The sequence below is a fragment of the Brienomyrus brachyistius genome, chromosome 2 (assembly GCF_023856365.1).
Source record: "Brienomyrus brachyistius isolate T26 chromosome 2, BBRACH_0.4, whole genome shotgun sequence".
NCBI lineage: Eukaryota > Metazoa > Chordata > Actinopteri > Osteoglossiformes > Mormyridae > Brienomyrus > Brienomyrus brachyistius.
In genome coordinates, this window is record NC_064534.1 from 34,565,831 (window position 1) to 34,587,592 (window position 21,762).

Consider the following 21,762-nt stretch of genomic DNA (forward strand, 5'->3'; position numbering starts at 1 on the left):
AACGGCAAGAGTGGAGCTCACGAATGTGCCGGAATAGCTCAGTTGGGAGAGCGTTAGACTGAAGATCTAAAGGTCCCTGGTTCAATCCCGGGTTTTGGCAGCACGTGACATGCGTTTTGGAGCTCGTCTCCGCCTGGGCTGCAGTGCACCAGCTGGTTCCATGGTGTAATGGTTAGCACTCTGGGCTTTGAATCCAGCGATCCGAGTTCAAATCTCGGTGGGACCTATCATGGGCTCAGTTTTGCGCCCCATGGCGCACTCTGGCTCAAAAACATTTCTTTTGCACTTTTTGCATGTGATGTAGCCGACCTTTTCTGCCACTTGGCCGGTTAGCTCAGCTGGTTAGAGCGTGGTGCTAATCACGCCAAGGTCATGGGTTCGATCCACGTACGGGCCATGCTTTCTCTTTCTCCCGGTGGTGGGAGTGCTTGGAGATCAGAGGTAAAGAAAATGAAAGTGTCAGACGTGATTATAAGAACACAGATATGCCACATTCACCTGTGTCGTGGTGAGCGAAAGAAATGGAGGATACACGCATTTCTCTTAGCTGACAATTCTGCAGCAATTGGACTGGCAAAGTATACGTTGACATACACAATTTGCTCAAAGAGCGTAGTAGTTCTTGAAGAAAAATCCAACCCGCGTTGTAAAACCGTGCTGCCTTCTGATGCTCTTTACAACTTTCTGATGGAACTAGCTTTTTTCGAGGCATTTATTGGAAAAGTCGACGGAGTTGTCAAGTATCCCGAAGCAGCACTTCCACTAAAAGGTCCCAGAGTTCTTGTGCTTCCAGCATTTCAATTTATAAATATTCTGTTGATCTTAATAGTTGTGTGAAATGAGCTGTCATCACTCCGTTTCTGCTTTAGGAATTTTTCCGGTCTTTCGGCGGAAAGTCGGTCTCGTGTCTTTGCGTTGGTGGTTCAGTGGTAGAATTCTCGCCTGCCGCGCGGGAGGCCCGGGTTCGATTCCCGGCCAATGCAAAGCTGCTCTTTTAACAACTGTACACTCAGCGCTGAACTCCAGCTAATTCAGTCTTATCTCAAGACAGGTACTCCACATTTCCGCTCAACCCCTGGCAAGCGGAGCCCTGAGGCTGGCTCATTACAGTTCCCCTAGCTAAAAACTACACAGAGGCATCTCAGCTTCACACTTCTGACCACCTTCTTGCCCATCCTTGCATCTCTGCACTTTCTCACACATTCCACTGTCTGACATATTGTCTTTGTTGAGCAACAGTCTCGTGTTAGCTTGAGAAGAGCCTCTCACCTGACTCGTGTACCGTACTATGGCTTAAAATCGGACACTTTTCATAGCTTGCTGCTGCTTAAGGTCGACGTTCACGGCATGTGGCTCAGGTGGGGAGATGGGCTCCAAAGAAAGAGGCAGAAAACGGCGAGTGGAGCTCACGAATGTGCCGGAATAGCTCAGTTGGGAGAGCGTTAGACTGAAGATCTAAAGGTCCCTGGTTCAATCCCGGGTTTTGGCAGCACGTGACATGCGTTTTGGAGCTCGTATCCGCCTGGGCTGCAATGCACCAGCTGGTTCCATGGTGTAATGGTTAGCACTCTGGGCTTTGAATCCAGCGATCCGAGTTCAAATCTCGGTGAGACCTATCATGGGCTCAGTTTTGCGCCCCATGGCGCACTCTGGCTCAAAAACATTTCTTTTGCACTTTTTGCATGTGATGTAGCCGACCTTTTCTGCCGCTTGGCCGGTTAGCTCAGCTGGTTAGAGCGTGGTGCTAATCACGCCAAGGTCATGGGTTCGATCCCCGTACGGGCCATGCTTTCTCTTTCTCCCGGTGGTGGGAGTGCTTGGAGATCAGAGGTAAAGAAAATGAAAGTGTCAGACGTGATTATAAGAACACGGATATGCCACATTCACCTGTGTCGTGGTGAGCGAAAGAAATGGAGGATACACACATTTCTCTTAGCTGACAATTCTGCAGCAATTGGACTGGCAAAGTATACGTTGACATACACAATTTGCTCAAAGAGCGTAGTAGTTCTTGAAGAAAAATCCAACCCGCGTTGTAAAACCGTGCTGCCTTCTGATGCTCTTTACAACTTTCTGATGGAACTAGCTTTTTTCGAGGCATTTATTGGAAAAGTCGACGGAGTTGTCAAGTATCCCGAAGCAGCACTTCCACTAGAAGGTCCCAGAGTTCTTGTGCTTCAAGCATTTCAATTTATAAATATTCCGTTGATCTTAACAGTTGTGTGAAATGAGCTGTCATCACTCCGTTTCTGCTTTAGGAATTTTTCCGGTCTTTCGGCGGAAAGTCGGTCTCGTGTCTTTGCATTGGTGGTTGAGTGGTAGAATTCTCGCCTGCCACGCGGGAGGCCCGGGTTCGATTCCCGGCCAATGCAAAGCTGCTCTTTTAACAACTGTACACTCAGCGCTGAACTCCAGCTAATTCAGTCTTATCTCAAGACAGGTACTCCACATTTCCGCTCAACCCCTGGCAAGCGGAGCCCTGAGGCTGGCTCATTACAGTTCCCCTAGCTAAAAACTACACAGAGGCATCTCAGCTTCACACTTCTGACCACCTTCTTGCCCATCCTTGCATCTCTGCACTTTCTCACACATTCCACTGTCTGACATATTGTCTTTGTTGAGCAACAGTCTCGTGTTAGCTTGAGAAGAGCCTCTCACCTGACTCGTGTACCGTACTATGGCTTAAAATCGGACACTTTTCATAGCTTGCTGCTGCTTAAGGTCGACGTTCACGGCATGTGGCTCAGGTGGGGAGATGGGCTCCAAAGAAAGAGGCAGAAAACGGCAAGAGTGGAGCTCACGAATGTGCCGGAATAGCTCAGTTGGGAGCGCGTTAGACTGAAGATCTAAAGGTCCCTGGTTCAATCCCGGGATTTGGCAGCACGTGACATGCGTTTTGGAGCTCGTCTCCGCCTGGGCTGCAATGCACCAGCTGGTTCCATGGTGTAATGGTTAGCACTCTGGGCTTTGAATCCAGCGATCCGAGTTCAAATCTCGGTGGGACCTATCATGGGCTCAGTTTTGCGCCCCATGGCGCACTCTGGCTCAAAAACATTTCTTTTGCACTTTTTGCATGTGATGTAGCCGACCTTTTCTGCCACTTGGCCGGTTAGCTCAGCTGGTTAGAGCGTGGTGCTAATCACGCCAAGGTCATGGGTTCGATCCCCGTACGGGCCATGCTTTCTCTTTCTCCCGGTGGTGGGAGTGCTTGGAGATCAGAGGTAAAGAAAATGAAAGTGTCAGACGTGATTATAAGAACACAGATATGCCACATTCACCTGTGTCGTGGTGAGCGAAAGAAATGGAGGATACACGCATTTCTCTTAGCTGACAATTCTGCAGCAATTGGACTGGCAAAGTATACGTTGACATACACAATTTGCTCAAAGAGCGTAGTAGTTCTTGAAGAAAAATCCAACCCGCGTTGTAAAACCGTGCTGCCTTCTGATGCTCTTTACAACTTTCTGATGGAACTAGCTTTTTTCGAGGCATTTATTGGAAAAGTCGACGGAGTTGTCAAGTATCCCGAAGCAGCACTTCCACTAGAAGGTCCCAGAGTTCTTGTGCTTCAAGCATTTCAATTTATAAATATTCCGTTGATCTTAACAGTTGTGTGAAATGAGCTGTCATCACTCCGTTTCTGCTTTAGGAATTTTTCCGGTCTTTCGGCGGAAAGTCGGTCTCGTGTCTTTGCATTGGTGGTTCAGTGGTAGAATTCTTGCCTGCCCCGCGGGAGGCCCGGGTTCGATTCCCGGCCAATGCAAAGCTGCTCTTTTAACAACTGTACACTCAGCGCTGAACTCCAGCTAATTCAGTCTTATCTCAAGACAGGTACTCCACATTTCCGCTCAACCCCTGGCAAGCGGAGCCCTGAGGCTGGCTCATTACAGTTCCCCTAGCTAAAAACTACACAGAGGCATCTCAGCTTCACACTTCTGACCACCTTCTTGCCCATCCTTGCATCTCTGCACTTTCTCACACATTCCACTGTCTGACATATTGTCTTTGTTGAGCAACAGTCTCGTGTTAGCTTGAGAAGAGCCTCTCACCTGACTCGTGTACCGTACTATGGCTTAAAATCGGACACTTTTCATAGCTTGCTGCTGCTTAAGGTCGACGTTCACGGCATGTGGCTCAGGTGGGGAGATGGGCTCCAAAGAAAGAGGCAGAAAACGGCAAGAGTGGAGCTCACGAATGTGCCGGAATAGCTCAGTTGGGAGAGCGTTAGACTGAAGATCTAAAGGTCCCTGGTTCAATCCCGGGTTTTGGCAGCACGTGACATGCGTTTTGGAGCTCGTCGCCACCTGGGCTGCAATGCACCAGCTGGTTCCATGGTGTAATGGTTAGCACTCTGGGCTTTGAATCCAGCGATCCGAGTTCAAATCTCGGTGGGACCTATCATGGGCTCAGTTTTGCGCCCCATGGCGCACTCTGGCTCAAAAACATTTCTTTTGCACTTTTTGCATGTGATGTAGCCGAACTTTTCTGCCGCTTGGCCGGTTAGCTCAGCTGGTTAGAGCGTGGTGCTAATCACGCCAAGGTCATGGGTTCGATCCCCGTACGGGCCATGCTTTCTCTTTCTCCCGGTGGTGGGAGTGCTTGGAGATCAGAGGTAAAGAAAATGAAAGTGTCATACGTGATTATAAGAACACAGATATGCCACATTCACCTGTGTCGTGGTGAGCGAAAGAAATGGAGGATACACGCATTTCTCTTAGCTGACAATTCTGCAGCAATTGGACTGGCAAAGTATACGTTGACATACACAATTTGCTCAAAGAGCGTAGTAGTTCTTGAAGAAAAATCCAACCCGCGTTGTAAAACCGTGCTGCCTTCTGATGCTCTTTACAACTTTCTGATGGAACTAGCTTTTTTCGAGGCATTTATTGGAAAAGTCGACGGAGTTGTCAAGTATCCCGAAGCAGCACTTCCACTAGAAGGTCCCAGAGTTCTTGTGCTTCAAGCATTTCAATTTATAAATATTCCGTTGATCTTAACAGTTGTGTGAAATGAGCTGTCATCACTCCGTTTCTGCTTTAGGAATTTTTCCGGTCTTTCGGCGGAAAGTCGGTCTCGTGTGTTTGCATTGGTGATTCAGTGGTAGAATTCTCGCCTGCCGCGCGGGAGGCCCGGGTTCGATTCCCGGCCAATGCAAAGCTGCTCTTTTAACAACTGTACACTCAGCGCTGAACTCCAGCTAATTCAGTCTTATCTCAAGACAGGTACTCCACATTTCCGCTCAACCCCAGGCAAGCGGAGCCCTGAGGCTGGCTCATTACAGTTCCCCTAGCTAAAAACTACACAGAGGCATCTCAGCTTCACACTTCTGACCACCTTCTTGCCCATCCTTGCATCTCTGCACTTTCTCACACATTCCACTGTCTGACATATTGTCTTTGTTGAGCAACAGTCTCGTGTTAGCTTGAGAAGAGCCTCTCACCTGACTCGTGTACCGTACTATGGCTTAAAATCGGACACTTTTCATAGCTTGCTGCTGCTTAAGGTCGACGTTCACGGCATGTGGCTCAGGTGGGGAGATGGGCTCCAAAGAAAGAGGCAGAAAACGGCGAGTGGAGCTCACGAATGTGCCGGAATAGCTCAGTTGGGAGAGCGTTAGACTGAAGATCTAAAGGTCCCTGGTTCAATCCCGGGTTTTGGCAGCACGTGACATGCGTTTTGGAGCTCGTATCCGCCTGGGCTGCAATGCACCAGCTGGTTCCATGGTGTAATGGTTAGCACTCTGGGCTTTGAATCCAGCGATCCGAGTTCAAATCTCGGTGAGACCTATCATGGGCTCAGTTTTGCGCCCCATGGCGCACTCTGGCTCAAAAACATTTCTTTTGCACTTTTTGCATGTGATGTAGCCGACCTTTTCTGCCGCTTGGCCGGTTAGCTCAGCTGGTTAGAGCGTGGTGCTAATCACGCCAAGGTCATGGGTTCGATCCCCGTACGGGCCATGCTTTCTCTTTCTCCCGGTGGTGGGAGTGCTTGGAGATCAGAGGTAAAGAAAATGAAAGTGTCAGACGTGATTATAAGAACACGGATATGCCACATTCACCTGTGTCGTGGTGAGCGAAAGAAATGGAGGATACACGCATTTCTCTTAGCTGACAATTCTGCAGCAATTGGACTGGCAAAGTATACGTTGACATACACAATTTGCTCAAAGAGCGTAGTAGTTCTTGAAGAAAAATCCAACCCGCGTTGTAAAACCGTGCTGCCTTCTGATGCTCTTTACAACTTTCTGATGGAACTAGCTTTTTTCGAGGCATTTATTGGAAAAGTCGACGGAGTTGTCAAGTATCCCGAAGCAGCACTTCCACTAGAAGGTCCCAGAGTTCTTGTGCTTCAAGCATTTCAATTTATAAATATTCCGTTGATCTTAACAGTTGTGTGAAATGAGCTGTCATCACTCCGTTTCTGCTTTAGGAATTTTTCCGGTCTTTCGGCGGAAAGTCGGTCTCGTGTCTTTGCATTGGTGGTTGAGTGGTAGAATTCTCGCCTGCCACGCGGGAGGCCCGGGTTCGATTCCCGGCCAATGCAAAGCTGCTCTTTTAACAACTGTACACTCAGCGCTGAACTCCAGCTAATTCAGTCTTATCTCAAGACAGGTACTCCACATTTCCGCTCAACCCCTGGCAAGCGGAGCCCTGAGGCTGGCTCATTACAGTTCCCCTAGCTAAAAACTACACAGAGGCATCTCAGCTTCACACTTCTGACCACCTTCTTGCCCATCCTTGCATCTCTGCACTTTCTCACACATTCCACTGTCTGACATATTGTCTTTGTTGAGCAACAGTCTCGTGTTAGCTTGAGAAGAGCCTCTCACCTGACTCGTGTACCGTACTATGGCTTAAAATCGGACACTTTTCATAGCTTGCTGCTGCTTAAGGTCGACGTTCACGGCATGTGGCTCAGGTGGGGAGATGGGCTCCAAAGAAAGAGGCAGAAAACGGCAAGAGTGGAGCTCACGAATGTGCCGGAATAGCTCAGTTGGGAGCGCGTTAGACTGAAGATCTAAAGGTCCCTGGTTCAATCCCGGGATTTGGCAGCACGTGACATGCGTTTTGGAGCTCGTCTCCGCCTGGGCTGCAATGCACCAGCTGGTTCCATGGTGTAATGGTTAGCACTCTGGGCTTTGAATCCAGCGATCCGAGTTCAAATCTCGGTGGGACCTATCATGGGCTCAGTTTTGCGCCCCATGGCGCACTCTGGCTCAAAAACATTTCTTTTGCACTTTTTGCATGTGATGTAGCCGACCTTTTCTGCCACTTGGCCGGTTAGCTCAGCTGGTTAGAGCGTGGTGCTAATCACGCCAAGGTCATGGGTTCGATCCCCGTACGGGCCATGCTTTCTCTTTCTCCCGGTGGTGGGAGTGCTTGGAGATCAGAGGTAAAGAAAATGAAAGTGTCAGACGTGATTATAAGAACACAGATATGCCACATTCACCTGTGTCGTGGTGAGCGAAAGAAATGGAGGATACACGCATTTCTCTTAGCTGACAATTCTGCAGCAATTGGACTGGCAAAGTATACGTTGACATACACAATTTGCTCAAAGAGCGTAGTAGTTCTTGAAGAAAAATCCAACCCGCGTTGTAAAACCGTGCTGCCTTCTGATGCTCTTTACAACTTTCTGATGGAACTAGCTTTTTTCGAGGCATTTATTGGAAAAGTCGACGGAGTTGTCAAGTATCCCGAAGCAGCACTTCCACTAGAAGGTCCCAGAGTTCTTGTGCTTCAAGCATTTCAATTTATAAATATTCCGTTGATCTTAACAGTTGTGTGAAATGAGCTGTCATCACTCCGTTTCTGCTTTAGGAATTTTTCCGGTCTTTCGGCGGAAAGTCGGTCTCGTGTCTTTGCATTGGTGGTTCAGTGGTAGAATTCTTGCCTGCCCCGCGGGAGGCCCGGGTTCGATTCCCGGCCAATGCAAAGCTGCTCTTTTAACAACTGTACACTCAGCGCTGAACTCCAGCTAATTCAGTCTTATCTCAAGACAGGTACTCCACATTTCCGCTCAACCCCTGGCAAGCGGAGCCCTGAGGCTGGCTCATTACAGTTCCCCTAGCTAAAAACTACACAGAGGCATCTCAGCTTCACACTTCTGACCACCTTCTTGCCCATCCTTGCATCTCTGCACTTTCTCACACATTCCACTGTCTGACATATTGTCTTTGTTGAGCAACAGTCTCGTGTTAGCTTGAGAAGAGCCTCTCACCTGACTCGTGTACCGTACTATGGCTTAAAATCGGACACTTTTCATAGCTTGCTGCTGCTTAAGGTCGACGTTCACGGCATGTGGCTCAGGTGGGGAGATGGGCTCCAAAGAAAGAGGCAGAAAACGGCAAGAGTGGAGCTCACGAATGTGCCGGAATAGCTCAGTTGGGAGAGCGTTAGACTGAAGATCTAAAGGTCCCTGGTTCAATCCCGGGTTTTGGCAGCACGTGACATGCGTTTTGGAGCTCGTCGCCACCTGGGCTGCAATGCACCAGCTGGTTCCATGGTGTAATGGTTAGCACTCTGGGCTTTGAATCCAGCGATCCGAGTTCAAATCTCGGTGGGACCTATCATGGGCTCAGTTTTGCGCCCCATGGCGCACTCTGGCTCAAAAACATTTCTTTTGCACTTTTTGCATGTGATGTAGCCGAACTTTTCTGCCGCTTGGCCGGTTAGCTCAGCTGGTTAGAGCGTGGTGCTAATCACGCCAAGGTCATGGGTTCGATCCCCGTACGGGCCATGCTTTCTCTTTCTCCCGGTGGTGGGAGTGCTTGGAGATCAGAGGTAAAGAAAATGAAAGTGTCATACGTGATTATAAGAACACAGATATGCCACATTCACCTGTGTCGTGGTGAGCGAAAGAAATGGAGGATACACGCATTTCTCTTAGCTGACAATTCTGCAGCAATTGGACTGGCAAAGTATACGTTGACATACACAATTTGCTCAAAGAGCGTAGTAGTTCTTGAAGAAAAATCCAACACGCGTTGTAAAACCGTGCTGCCTTCTGATGCTCTTTACAACTTTCTGATGGAACTAGCTTTTTTCGAGGCATTTATTGGAAAAGTCGACGGAGTTGTCAAGTATCCCGAAGCAGCACTTCCACTAGAAGGTCCCAGAGTTCTTGTGCTTCAAGCATTTCAATTTATAAATATTCCGTTGATCTTAACAGTTGTGTGAAATGAGCTGTCATCACTCCGTTTCTGCTTTAGGAATTTTTCCGGTCTTTCGGCGGAAAGTCGGTCTCGTGTGTTTGCATTGGTGATTCAGTGGTAGAATTCTCGCCTGCCGCGCGGGAGGCCCGGGTTCGATTCCCGGCCAATGCAAAGCTGCTCTTTTAACAACTGTACACTCAGCGCTGAACTCCAGCTAATTCAGTCTTATCTCAAGACAGGTACTCCACATTTCCGCTCAACCCCTGGCAAGCGGAGCCCTGAGGCTGGCTCATTACAGTTCCCCTAGCTAAAAACTACACAGAGGCATCTCAGCTTCACACTTCTGACCACCTTCTTGCCCATCCTTGCATCTCTGCACTTTCTCACACATTCCACTGTCTGACATATTGTCTTTGTTGAGCAACAGTCTCGTGTTAGCTTGAGAAGAGCCTCTCACCTGACTCGTGTACCGTACTATGGCTTAAAATCGGACACTTTTCATAGCTTGCTGCTGCTTAAGGTCGACGTTCACGGCATGTGGCTCAGGTGGGGAGATGGGCTCCAAAGAAAGAGGCAGAAAACGGCGAGTGGAGCTCACGAATGTGCCGGAATAGCTCAGTTGGGAGAGCGTTAGACTGAAGATCTAAAGGTCCCTGGTTCAATCCCGGGTTTTGGCAGCACGTGACATGCGTTTTGGAGCTCGTATCCGCCTGGGCTGCAATGCACCAGCTGGTTCCATGGTGTAATGGTTAGCACTCTGGGCTTTGAATCCAGCGATCCGAGTTCAAATCTCGGTGAGACCTATCATGGGCTCAGTTTTGCGCCACATGGCGCACTCTGGCTCAAAAACATTTCTTTTGCACTTTTTGCATGTGATGTAGCCGACCTTTTCTGCCGCTTGGCCGGTTAGCTCAGCTGGTTAGAGCGTGGTGCTAATCACGCCAAGGTCATGGGTTCGATCCCCGTACGGGCCATGCTTTCTCTTTCTCCCGGTGGTGGGAGTGCTTGGAGATCAGAGGTAAAGAAAATGAAAGTGTCAGACGTGATTATAAGAACACGGATATGCCACATTCACCTGTGTCGTGGTGAGCGAAAGAAATGGAGGATACACGCATTTCTCTTAGCTGACAATTCTGCAGCAATTGGACTGGCAAAGTATACGTTGACATACACAATTTGCTCAAAGAGCGTAGTAGTTCTTGAAGAAAAATCCAACCCGCGTTGTAAAACCGTGCTGCCTTCTGATGCTCTTTACAACTTTCTGATGGAACTAGCTTTTTTCGAGGCATTTATTGGAAAAGTCGACGGAGTTGTCAAGTATCCCGAAGCAGCACTTCCACTAGAAGGTCCCAGAGTTCTTGTGCTTCAAGCATTTCAATTTATAAATATTCCGTTGATCTTAACAGTTGTGTGAAATGAGCTGTCATCACTCCGTTTCTGCTTTAGGAATTTTTCCGGTCTTTCGGCGGAAAGTCGGTCTCGTGTCTTTGCATTGGTGGTTCAGTGGTAGAATTCTCGCCTGCCACGCGGGAGGCCCGGGTTCGATTCCCGGCCAATGCAAAGCTGCTCTTTTAACAACTGTACACTCAGCGCTGAACTCCAGCTAATTCAGTCTTATCTCAAGACAGGTACTCCACATTTCCGCTCAACCCCTGGCAAGCGGAGCCCTGAGGCTGGCTCATTACAGTTCCCCTAGCTAAAAACTACACAGAGGCATCTCAGCTTCACACTTCTGACCACCTTCTTGCCCATCCTTGCATCTCTGCACTTTCTCACACATTCAACTGTCTGACATATTGTCTTTGTTGAGCAACAGTCTCGTGTTAGCTTGAGAAGAGCCTCTCACCTGACTCGTGTACCGTACTATGGCTTAAAATCGGACACTTTTCATAGCTTGCTGCTGCTTAAGGTCGACGTTCACGGCATGTGGCTCAGGTGGGGAGATGGGCTCCAAAGAAAGAGGCAGAAAACGGCAAGAGTGGAGCTCACGAATGTGCCGGAATAGCTCAGTTGGGAGCGCGTTAGACTGAAGATCTAAAGGTCCCTGGTTCAATCCCGGGATTTGGCAGCACGTGACATGCGTTTTGGAGCTCGTCTCCGCCTGGGCTGCAATGCACCAGCTGGTTCCATGGTGTAATGGTTAGCACTCTGGGCTTTGAATCCAGCGATCCGAGTTCAAATCTCGGTGGGACCTATCATGGGCTCAGTTTTGCGCCCCATGGCGCACTCTGGCTCAAAAACATTTCTTTTGCACTTTTTGCATGTGATGTAGCCGACCTTTTCTGCCACTTGGCCGGTTAGCTCAGCTGGTTAGAGCGTGGTGCTAATCACGCCAAGGTCATGGGTTAGATCCCCGTACGGGCCATGCTTTCTCTTTCTCCCGGTGGTGGGAGTGCTTGGAGATCAGAGGTAAAGAAAATGAAAGTGTCAGACGTGATTATAAGAACACAGATATGCCACATTCACCTGTGTCGTGGTGAGCGAAAGAAATGGAGGATACACGCATTTCTCTTAGCTGACAATTCTGCAGCAATTGGACTGGCAAAGTATACGTTGACATACACAATTTGCTCAAAGAGCGTAGTAGTTCTTGAAGAAAAATCCAACCCGCGTTGTAAAACCGTGCTGCCTTCTGATGCTCTTTACAACTTTCTGATGGAACTAGCTTTTTTCGAGGCATTTATTGGAAAAGTCGACGGAGTTGTCAAGTATCCCGAAGCAGCACTTCCACTAGAAGGTCCCAGAGTTCTTGTGCTTCAAGCATTTCAATTTATAAATATTCCGTTGATCTTAACAGTTGTGTGAAATGAGCTGTCATCACTCCGTTTCTGCTTTAGGAATTTTTCCGGTCTTTCGGCGGAAAGTCGGTCTCGTGTGTTTGCATTGGTGGTTCAGTGGTAGAATTCTCGCCTGCCACGCGGGAGGCCCGGGTTCGATTCCCGGCCAATGCAAAGCTGCTCTTTTAACAACTGTACACTCAGCGCTGAACTCCAGCTAATTCAGTCTTATCTCAAGACAGGTACTCCACATTTCCGCTCAACCCCTGGCAAGCGGAGCCCTGAGGCTGGCTCATTACAGTTCCCCTAGCTAAAAACTACACAGAGGCATCTCAGCTTCACACTTCTGACCACCTTCTTGCCCATCCTTGCATCTCTGCACTTTCTCACACATTCCACTGTCTGACATATTGTCTTTGTTGAGCAACAGTCTCGTGTTAGCTTGAGAAGAGCCTCTCACCTGACTCGTGTACCGTACTATGGCTTAAAATCGGACACTTTTCATAGCTTGCTGCTGCTTAAGGTCGACGTTCACGGCATGTGGCTCAGGTGGGGAGATGGGCTCCAAAGAAAGAGGCAGAAAACGGCAAGAGTGGAGCTCACGAATGTGCCGGAATAGCTCAGTTGGGAGAGCGTTAGACTGAAGATCTAAAGGTCCCTGGTTCAATCCCGGGTTTTGGCAGCACGTGACATGCGTTTTGGAGCTCGTCGCCACCTGGGCTGCAATGCACCAGCTGGTTCCATGGTGTAATGGTTAGCACTCTGGGCTTTGAATCCAGCGATCCGAGTTAAAATCTCGGTGGGACCTATCATGGGCTCAGTTTTGCGCCCCATGGCGCACTCTGGCTCAAAAACATTTCTTTTGCACTTTTTGCATGTGATGTAGCCGAACTTTTCTGCCGCTTGGCCGGTTAGCTCAGCTGGTTAGAGCGTGGTGCTAATCACGCCAAGGTCATGGGTTCGATCCCCGTACGGGCCATGCTTTCTCTTTCTCCCGGTGGTGGGAGTGCTTGGAGATCAGAGGTAAAGAAAATGAAAGTGTCAGACGTGATTATAAGAACACAGATATGCCACATTCACCTGTGTCGTGGTGAGCGAAAGAAATGGAGGATACACGCATTTCTCTTAGCTGACAATTCTGCAGCAATTGGACTGGCAAAGTATACGTTGACATACACAATTTGCTCAAAGAGCGTAGTAGTTCTTGAAGAAAAATCCAACCCGCGTTGTAAAACCGTGCTGCCTTCTGATGCTCTTTACAACTTTCTGATGGAACTAGCTTTTTTCGAGGCATTTATTGGAAAAGTCGACGGAGTTGTCAAGTATCCCGAAGCAGCACTTCCACTAGAAGGTCCCAGAGTTCTTGTGCTTCAAGCATTTCAATTTATAAATATTCCGTTGATCTTAACAGTTGTGTGAAATGAGCTGTCATCACTCCGTTTCTGCTTTAGGAATTTTTCCGGTCTTTCGGCGGAAAGTCGGTCTCGTGTGTTTGCATTGGTGATTCAGTGGTAGAATTCTCGCCTGCCGCGCGGGAGGCCCGGGTTCGATTCCCGGCCAATGCAAAGCTGCTCTTTTAACAACTGTACACTCAGCGCTGAACTCCAGCTAATTCAGTCTTATCTCAAGACAGGTACTCCACATTTCCGCTCAACCCCTGGCAAGCGGAGCCCTGAGGCTGGCTCATTACAGTTCCCCTAGCTAAAAACTACACAGAGGCATCTCAGCTTCACACTTCTGACCACCTTCTTGCCCATCCTTGCATCTCTGCACTTTCTCACACATTCCACTGTCTGACATATTGTCTTTGTTGAGCAACAGTCTCGTGTTAGCTTGAGAAGAGCCTCTCACCTGACTCGTGTACCGTACTATGGCTTAAAATCGGACACTTTTCATAGCTTGCTGCTGCTTAAGGTCGACGTTCACGGCATGTGGCTCAGGTGGGGAGATAGGCTCCAAAGAAAGAGGCAGAAAACGGCAAGAGTGGAGCTCACGAATGTGCCGTAATAGCTCAGTTGGGAGAGCGTTAGACTGAAGATCTAAAGGTCCCTGGTTCAATCCCGGGTTTTGGCAGCACGTGACATGCGTTTTGGAGCTCGTCTCCGCCTGGGCTGCAATGCACCAGCTGGTTCCATGGTGTAATGGTTAGCACTCTGGGCTTTGAATCCAGCGATCCGAGTTCAAATCTCGGTGGGACCTATCATGGGCTCAGTTTTGCGCCCCATGGCGCACTCTGGCTCAAAAACATTTCTTTTGCACTTTTTGCATGTGATGTAGCCGACCTTTTCTGCCGCTTGGCCGGTTAGCTCAGCTGGTTAGAGCGTGGTGCTAATCACGCCAAGGTCATGGGTTCGATCCCCGTACGGGCCATGCTTTCTCTTTCTCCCGGTGGTGGGAGTGCTTGGAGATCAGAGGTAAAGAAAATGAAAGTGTCAGACGTGATTATAAGAACACAGATATGCCACATTCACCTGTGTCGTGGTGAGCGAAAGAAATGGAGGATACACGCATTTCTCTTAGCTGACAATTCTGCAGCAATTGGACTGGCAAAGTATACGTTGACATAAACAATTTGCTCAAAGAGCGTAGTAGTTCTTGAAGAAAAATCCAACCCGCGTTGTAAAACCGTGCTGCCTTCTGATGCTCTTTACAACTTTCTGATGGAACTAGCTTTTTTCGAGGCATTTATTGGAAAAGTCGACGGAGTTGTCAAGTATCCCGAAGCAGCACTTCCACTAGAAGGTCCCAGAGTTCTTGTGCTTCAAGCATTTCAATTTATAAATATTCCGTTGATCTTAACAGTTGTGTGAAATGAGCTGTCATCACTCCGTTTCTGCTTTAGGAATTTTTCCGGTCTTTCGGCGGAAAGTCGGTCTCGTGTCTTTGCATTGGTGGTTCAGTGGTAGAATTCTCGCCTGCCACGCGGGAGGCCCGGGTTCGATTCCCGGCCAATGCAAAGCTGCTCTTTTAACAACTGTACACTCAGCGCTGAACTCCAGCTAATTCAGTCTTATCTCAAGACAGGTACTCCACATTTCCGCTCAACCCCTGGCAAGCGGAGCCCTGAGGCTGGCTCATTACAGTTCCCCTAGCTAAAAACTACACAGAGGCATCTCAGCTTCACACTTCTGACCACCTTCTTGCCCATCCTTGCATCTCTGCACTTTCTCACACATTCCACTGTCTGACATATTGTCTTTGTTGAGCAACAGTCTCGTGTTAGCTTGAGAAGAGCCTCTCACCTGACTCGTGTACCGTACTATGGCTTAAAATCGGACACTTTTCATAGCTTGCTGCTGCTTAAGGTCGACGTTCACGGCATGTGGCTCAGGTGGGGAGATGGGCTCCAAAGAAAGAGGCAGAAAACGGCAAGAGTGGAGCTCACGAATGTGCCGGAATAGCTCAGTTGGGAGAGCGTTAGACTGAAGATCTAAAGGTCCCTGGTTCAATCCCGGGTTTTGGCAGCACGTGACATGCGTTTTGGAGCTCGTCTCCGCCTGGGCTGCAATGCACCAGCTGGTTCCATGGTGTAATGGTTAGCACTCTGGGCTTTGAATCCAGCGATCCGAGTTCAAATCTCGGTGGGACCTATCATGGGCTCAGTTTTGCGCCCCATGGCGCACTCTGGCTCAAAAACATTTCTTTTGCACTTTTTGCATGTGATGTAGCCGACCTTTTCTGCCGCTTGGCCGGTTAGCTCAGCTGGTTAGAGCGTGGTGCTAATCACGCCAAGGTCATGGGTTCGATCCCCGTACGGGCCATGCTTTCTCTTTCTCCCGGTGGTGGGAGTGCTTGGAGATCAGAGGTAAAGAAAATGAAAGTGTCAGACGTGATTATAAGAACACAGATATGCCACATTCACCTGTGTCATGGTGAGCGAAAGAAATGGAGGATACATGCATTTCTCTTAGCTGACAATTCTGCAGCAATTGGACTGGCAAAGTATACGTTGACATACACAATTTGCTCAAAGAGCGTAGTAGTTCTTGAAGAAAAATCCAACCCGCGTTGTAAAACCGTGCTGCCTTCTGATGCTCTTTACAACTTTCTGATGGAACTAGCTTTTTTCGAGGCATTTATTGGAAAAGTCGACGGAGTTGTCAAGTATCCCGAAGCAGCACTTCCACTAGAAGGTCCCAGAGTTCTTGTGCTTCAAGCATTTCAATTTATAAATATTCCGTTGATCTTAACAGTTGTGTGAAATGAGCTGTCATCACTCCGTTTCTGCTTTAGGAATTTTTCCGGTCTTTCGGCGGAAAGTCGGTCTCGTGTCTTTGCATTGGTGGTTCAGTGGTAGAATTCTCGCCTGCCACGCGGGAGGCCCGGGTTCGATTCCCGGCCAATGCAAAGCTGCTCTTTTAACAACTGTACACTCAGCGCTGAACTCCAGCTAATTCAGTCTTATCTCAAGACAGGTACTCCACATTTCCGCTCAACCCCTGGCAAGCGGAGCCCTGAGGCTGGCTCATTACAGTTCCCCTAGCTAAAAACTACACAGAGGCATCTCAGCTTCACACTTCTGACCACCTTCTTGCCCATCCTTGCATCTCTGCACTTTCTCACACATTCCACTGTCTGACATATTGTCTTTGTTGAGCAACAGTCTCGTGTTAGCTTGAGAAGAGCCTCTCACCTGACTCGTGTACCGTACTATGGCTTAAAATCGGACACTTTTCATAGCTTGCTGCTGCTTAAGGTCGACGTTCACGGCATGTGGCTCAGGTGGGGAGATGGGCTCCAAAGAAAGAGGCAGAAAACGGCAAGAGTGGAGCTCACGAATGTGCCGGAATAGCTCAGTTGGGAGCGCGTTAGACTGAAGATCTAAAGGTCCCTGGTTCAATCCCGGGATTTGGCAGCACGTGACATGCGTTTTGGAGCTCGTCTCCGCCTGGGCTGCAATGCACCAGCTGGTTCCATGGTGTAATGGTTAGCACTCTGGGCTTTGAATCCAGCGATCCGAGTTCAAATCTCGGTGGGACCTATCATGGGCTCAGTTTTGCGCCCCATGGCGCACTCTGGCTCAAAAACATTTCTTTTGCACTTTTTGCATGTGATGTAGCCGACCTTTTCTGCCACTTGGCCGGTTAGCTCAGCTGGTTAGAGCGTGGTGCTAATCACGCCAAGGTCATGGGTTAGATCCCCGTACGGGCCATGCTTTCTCTTTCTCCCGGTGGTGGGAGTGCTTGGAGATCAGAGGTAAAGAAAATGAAAGTGTCAGACGTGATTATAAGAACACAGATATGCCACATTCACCTGTGTCGTGGTGAGCGAAAGAAATGGAGGATACACGCATTTCTCTTAGCTGACAATTCTGCAGCAATTGGACTGGCAAAGTATACGTTGACATACACAATTTGCTCAAAGAGCGTAGTAGTTCTTGAAGAAAAATCCAACCCGCGTTGTAAAACCGTGCTGCCTTCTGATGCTCTTTACAACTTTCTGATGGAACTAGCTTTTTTCGAGGCATTTATTGGAAAAGTCGACGGAGTTGTCAAGTATCCCGAAGCAGCACTTCCACTAGAAGGTCCCAGAGTTCTTGTGCTTCAAGCATTTCAATTTATAAATATTCCGTTGATCTTAACAGTTGTGTGAAATGAGCTGTCATCACTCCGTTTCTGCTTTAGGAATTTTTCCGGTCTTTCGGCGGAAAGTCGGTCTCGTGTCTTTGCATTGGTGGTTCAGTGGTAGAATTCTTGCCTGCCCCGCGGGAGGCCCGGGTTCGATTCCCGGCCAATGCAAAGCTGCTCTTTTAACAACTGTACACTCAGCGCTGAACTCCAGCTAATTCAGTCTTATCTCAAGACAGGTACTCCACATTTCCGCTCAACCCCTGGCAAGCGGAGCCCTGAGGCTGGCTCATTACAGTTCCCCTAGCTAAAAACTACACAGAGGCATCTCAGCTTCACACTTCTGACCACCTTCTTGCCCATCCTTGCATCTCTGCACTTTCTCACACATTCCACTGTCTGACATATTGTCTTTGTTGAGCAACAGTCTCGTGTTAGCTTGAGAAGAGCCTCTCACCTGACTCGTGTACCGTACTATGGCTTAAAATCGGACACTTTTCATAGCTTGCTGCTGCTTAAGGTCGACGTTCACGGCATGTGGCTCAGGTGGGGAGATGGGCTCCAAAGAAAGAGGCAGAAAACGGCAAGAGTGGAGCTCACGAATGTGCCGGAATAGCTCAGTTGGGAGAGCGTTAGACTGAAGATCTAAAGGTCCCTGGTTCAATCCCGGGTTTTGGCAGCACGTGACATGCGTTTTGGAGCTCGTCGCCACCTGGGCTGCAATGCACCAGCTGGTTCCATGGTGTAATGGTTAGCACTCTGGGCTTTGAATCCAGCGATCCGAGTTAAAATCTCGGTGGGACCTATCATGGGCTCAGTTTTGCGCCCCATGGCGCACTCTGGCTCAAAAACATTTCTTTTGCACTTTTTGCATGTGATGTAGCCGAACTTTTCTGCCGCTTGGCCGGTTAGCTCAGCTGGTTAGAGCGTGGTGCTAATCACGCCAAGGTCATGGGTTCGATCCCCGTACGGGCCATGCTTTCTCTTTCTCCCGGTGGTGGGAGTGCTTGGAGATCAGAGGTAAAGAAAATGAAAGTGTCAGACGTGATTATAAGAACACAGATATGCCACATTCACCTGTGTCGTGGTGAGCGAAAGAAATGGAGGATACACGCATTTCTCTTAGCTGACAATTCTGCAGCAATTGGACTGGCAAAGTATACGTTGACATACACAATTTGCTCAAAGAGCGTAGTAGTTCTTGAAGAAAAATCCAACCCGCGTTGTAAAACCGTGCTGCCTTCTGATGCTCTTTACAACTTTCTGATGGAACTAGCTTTTTTCGAGGCATTTATTGGAAAAGTCGACGGAGTTGTCAAGTATCCCGAAGCAGCACTTCCACTAGAAGGTCCCAGAGTTCTTGTGCTTCAAGCATTTCAATTTATAAATATTCCGTTGATCTTAACAGTTGTGTGAAATGAGCTGTCATCACTCCGTTTCTGCTTTAGGAATTTTTCCGGTCTTTCGGCGGAAAGTCGGTCTCGTGTGTTTGCATTGGTGATTCAGTGGTAGAATTCTCGCCTGCCGCGCGGGAGGCCCGGGTTCGATTCCCGGCCAATGCAAAGCTGCTCTTTTAACAACTGTACACTCAGCGCTGAACTCCAGCTAATTCAGTCTTATCTCAAGACAGGTACTCCACATTTCCGCTCAACCCCTGGCAAGCGGAGCCCTGAGGCTGGCTCATTACAGTTCCCCTAGCTAAAAACTACACAGAGGCATCTCAGCTTCACACTTCTGACCACCTTCTTGCCCATCCTTGCATCTCTGCACTTTCTCACACATTCCACTGTCTGACATATTGTCTTTGTTGAGCAACAGTCTCGTGTTAGCTTGAGAAGAGCCTCTCACCTGACTCGTGTACCGTACTATGGCTTAAAATCGGACACTTTTCATAGCTTGCTGCTGCTTAAGGTCGACGTTCACGGCATGTGGCTCAGGTGGGGAGATAGGCTCCAAAGAAAGAGGCAGAAAACGGCAAGAGTGGAGCTCACGAATGTGCCGTAATAGCTCAGTTGGGAGAGCGTTAGACTGAAGATCTAAAGGTCCCTGGTTCAATCCCGGGTTTTGGCAGCACGTGACATGCGTTTTGGAGCTCGTCTCCGCCTGGGCTGCAATGCACCAGCTGGTTCCATGGTGTAATGGTTAGCACTCTGGGCTTTGAATCCAGCGATCCGAGTTCAAATCTCGGTGGGACCTATCATGGGCTCAGTTTTGCGCCCCATGGCGCACTCTGGCTCAAAAACATTTCTTTTGCACTTTTTGCATGTGATGTAGCCGACCTTTTCTGCCGCTTGGCCGGTTAGCTCAGCTGGTTAGAGCGTGGTGCTAATCACGCCAAGGTCATGGGTTCGATCCCCGTACGGGCCATGCTTTCTCTTTCTCCCGGTGGTGGGAGTGCTTGGAGATCAGAGGTAAAGAAAATGAAAGTGTCAGACGTGATTATAAGAACACAGATATGCCACATTCACCTGTGTCGTGGTGAGCGAAAGAAATGGAGGATACACGCATTTCTCTTAGCTGACAATTCTGCAGCAATTGGACTGGCAAAGTATACGTTGACATAAACAATTTGCTCAAAGAGCGTAGTAGTTCTTGAAGAAAAATCCAACCCGCGTTGTAAAACCGTGCTGCCTTCTGATGCTCTTTACAACTTTCTGATGGAACTAGCTTTTTTCGAGGCATTTATTGGAAAAGTCGACGGAGTTGTCAAGTATCCCGAAGCAGCACTTCCACTAGAAGGTCCCAGAGTTCTTGTGCTTCAAGCATTTCAATTTATAAATATTCCGTTGATCTTAACAGTTGTGTGAAATGAGCTGTCATCACTCCGTTTCTGCTTTAGGAATTTTTCCGGTCTTTCGGCGGAAAGTCGGTCTCGTGTCGTTGCATTGGTGGTTCAGTGGTAGAATTCTCGCCTGCCACGCGGGAGGCCCGGGTTCGATTCCCGGCCAATGCAAAGCTGCTCTTTTAACAACTGTACACTCAGCGCTGAACTCCAGCTAATTCAGTCTTATCTCAAGACAGGTACTCCACATTTCCGCTCAACCCCTGGCAAGCGGAGCCCTGAGGCTGGCTCATTACAGTTCCCCTAGCTAAAAACTACACAGAGGCATCTCAGCTTCACACTTCTGACCACCTTCTTGCCCATCCTTGCATCTCTGCACTTTCTCACACATTCCACTGTCTGACATATTGTCTTTGTTGAGCAACAGTCTCGTGTTAGCTTGAGAAGAGCCTCTCACCTGACTCGTGTACCGTACTATGGCTTAAAATCGGACACTTTTCATAGCTTGCTGCTGCTTAAGGTCGACGTTCACGGCATGTGGCTCAGGTGGGGAGATGGGCTCCAAAGAAAGAGGCAGAAAACGGCAAGAGTGGAGCTCACGAATGTGCCGGAATAGCTCAGTTGGGAGAGCGTTAGACTGAAGATCTAAAGGTCCCTGGTTCAATCCCGGGTTTTGGCAGCACGTGACATGCGTTTTGGAGCTCGTCTCCGCCTGGGCTGCAATGCACCAGCTGGTTCCATGGTGTAATGGTTAGCACTCTGGGCTTTGAATCCAGCGATCCGAGTTCAAATCTCGGTGGGACCTATCATGGGCTCAGTTTTGCGCCCCATGGCGCACTCTGGCTCAAAAACATTTCTTTTGCACTTTTTGCATGTGATGTAGCCGACCTTTTCTGCCGCTTGGCCGGTTAGCTCAGCTGGTTAGAGCGTGGTGCTAATCACGCCAAGGTCATGGGTTCGATCCCCGTACGGGCCATGCTTTCTCTTTCTCCCGGTGGTGGGAGTGCTTGGAGATCAGAGGTAAAGAAAATGAAAGTGTCAGACGTGATTATAAGAACACAGATATGCCACATTCACCTGTGTCATGGTGAGCGAAAGAAATGGAGGATACATGCATTTCTCTTAGCTGACAATTCTGCAGCAATTGGACTGGCAAAGTATACGTTGACATACACAATTTGCTCAAAGAGCGTAGTAGTTCTTGAAGAAAAATCCAACCCGCGTTGTAAAACCGTGCTGCCTTCTGATGCTCTTTACAACTTTCTGATGGAACTAGCTTTTTTCGAGGCATTTATTGGAAAAGTCGACGGAGTTGTCAAGTATCCCGAAGCAGCACTTCCACTAGAAGGTCCCAGAGTTCTTGTGCTTCAAGCATTTCAATTTATAAATATTCCGTTGATCTTAACAGTTGTGTGAAATGAGCTGTCATCACTCCGTTTCTGCTTTAGGAATTTTTCCGGTCTTTCGGCGGAAAGTCGGTCT

At 48.7% G+C, this 21,762-nt stretch overlaps 1 protein-coding gene and 21 non-coding genes across 22 annotated transcripts in view; 21 read left to right on the top strand and 1 right to left on the bottom strand.

Annotated features, from left to right (window-relative positions):
* Nucleotides 1-21,762, bottom strand: part of LOC125715668 (uncharacterized) — a 416,660-nt gene that overhangs the window by 156,118 nt on the left and 238,780 nt on the right. The gene's annotated exons all lie outside the window — the stretch shown is intronic.
* Nucleotides 155-226, top strand: trnaq-uug (transfer RNA glutamine (anticodon UUG)). Its single transcript has one exon. It is a non-coding gene; the product is annotated as a tRNA-Gln (tRNA).
* trnag-gcc (transfer RNA glycine (anticodon GCC)) lies at nucleotides 913-983 on the top strand. Its single transcript has one exon. It is a non-coding gene; the product is annotated as a tRNA-Gly (tRNA).
* trnaq-uug (transfer RNA glutamine (anticodon UUG)) lies at nucleotides 2,935-3,006 on the top strand. The gene has a single exon. It is a non-coding gene; the product is annotated as a tRNA-Gln (tRNA).
* trnaq-uug (transfer RNA glutamine (anticodon UUG)) lies at nucleotides 4,326-4,397 on the top strand. Its single transcript has one exon. It is a non-coding gene; the product is annotated as a tRNA-Gln (tRNA).
* On the top strand, nucleotides 5,084-5,154 carry trnag-gcc (transfer RNA glycine (anticodon GCC)). Its single transcript has one exon. It is a non-coding gene; the product is annotated as a tRNA-Gly (tRNA).
* On the top strand, nucleotides 7,106-7,177 carry trnaq-uug (transfer RNA glutamine (anticodon UUG)). Its single transcript has one exon. It is a non-coding gene; the product is annotated as a tRNA-Gln (tRNA).
* Nucleotides 8,497-8,568, top strand: trnaq-uug (transfer RNA glutamine (anticodon UUG)). Its single transcript has one exon. It is a non-coding gene; the product is annotated as a tRNA-Gln (tRNA).
* On the top strand, nucleotides 9,255-9,325 carry trnag-gcc (transfer RNA glycine (anticodon GCC)). The gene has a single exon. It is a non-coding gene; the product is annotated as a tRNA-Gly (tRNA).
* Nucleotides 10,644-10,714, top strand: trnag-gcc (transfer RNA glycine (anticodon GCC)). The gene has a single exon. It is a non-coding gene; the product is annotated as a tRNA-Gly (tRNA).
* Nucleotides 11,277-11,348, top strand: trnaq-uug (transfer RNA glutamine (anticodon UUG)). Its single transcript has one exon. It is a non-coding gene; the product is annotated as a tRNA-Gln (tRNA).
* On the top strand, nucleotides 12,035-12,105 carry trnag-gcc (transfer RNA glycine (anticodon GCC)). The gene has a single exon. It is a non-coding gene; the product is annotated as a tRNA-Gly (tRNA).
* On the top strand, nucleotides 13,426-13,496 carry trnag-gcc (transfer RNA glycine (anticodon GCC)). The gene has a single exon. It is a non-coding gene; the product is annotated as a tRNA-Gly (tRNA).
* trnaq-uug (transfer RNA glutamine (anticodon UUG)) lies at nucleotides 14,059-14,130 on the top strand. The gene has a single exon. It is a non-coding gene; the product is annotated as a tRNA-Gln (tRNA).
* Nucleotides 14,817-14,887, top strand: trnag-gcc (transfer RNA glycine (anticodon GCC)). Its single transcript has one exon. It is a non-coding gene; the product is annotated as a tRNA-Gly (tRNA).
* trnaq-uug (transfer RNA glutamine (anticodon UUG)) lies at nucleotides 15,450-15,521 on the top strand. The gene has a single exon. It is a non-coding gene; the product is annotated as a tRNA-Gln (tRNA).
* On the top strand, nucleotides 16,208-16,278 carry trnag-gcc (transfer RNA glycine (anticodon GCC)). Its single transcript has one exon. It is a non-coding gene; the product is annotated as a tRNA-Gly (tRNA).
* Nucleotides 16,841-16,912, top strand: trnaq-uug (transfer RNA glutamine (anticodon UUG)). The gene has a single exon. It is a non-coding gene; the product is annotated as a tRNA-Gln (tRNA).
* Nucleotides 18,990-19,060, top strand: trnag-gcc (transfer RNA glycine (anticodon GCC)). Its single transcript has one exon. It is a non-coding gene; the product is annotated as a tRNA-Gly (tRNA).
* Nucleotides 19,623-19,694, top strand: trnaq-uug (transfer RNA glutamine (anticodon UUG)). Its single transcript has one exon. It is a non-coding gene; the product is annotated as a tRNA-Gln (tRNA).
* trnag-gcc (transfer RNA glycine (anticodon GCC)) lies at nucleotides 20,381-20,451 on the top strand. Its single transcript has one exon. It is a non-coding gene; the product is annotated as a tRNA-Gly (tRNA).
* trnaq-uug (transfer RNA glutamine (anticodon UUG)) lies at nucleotides 21,014-21,085 on the top strand. The gene has a single exon. It is a non-coding gene; the product is annotated as a tRNA-Gln (tRNA).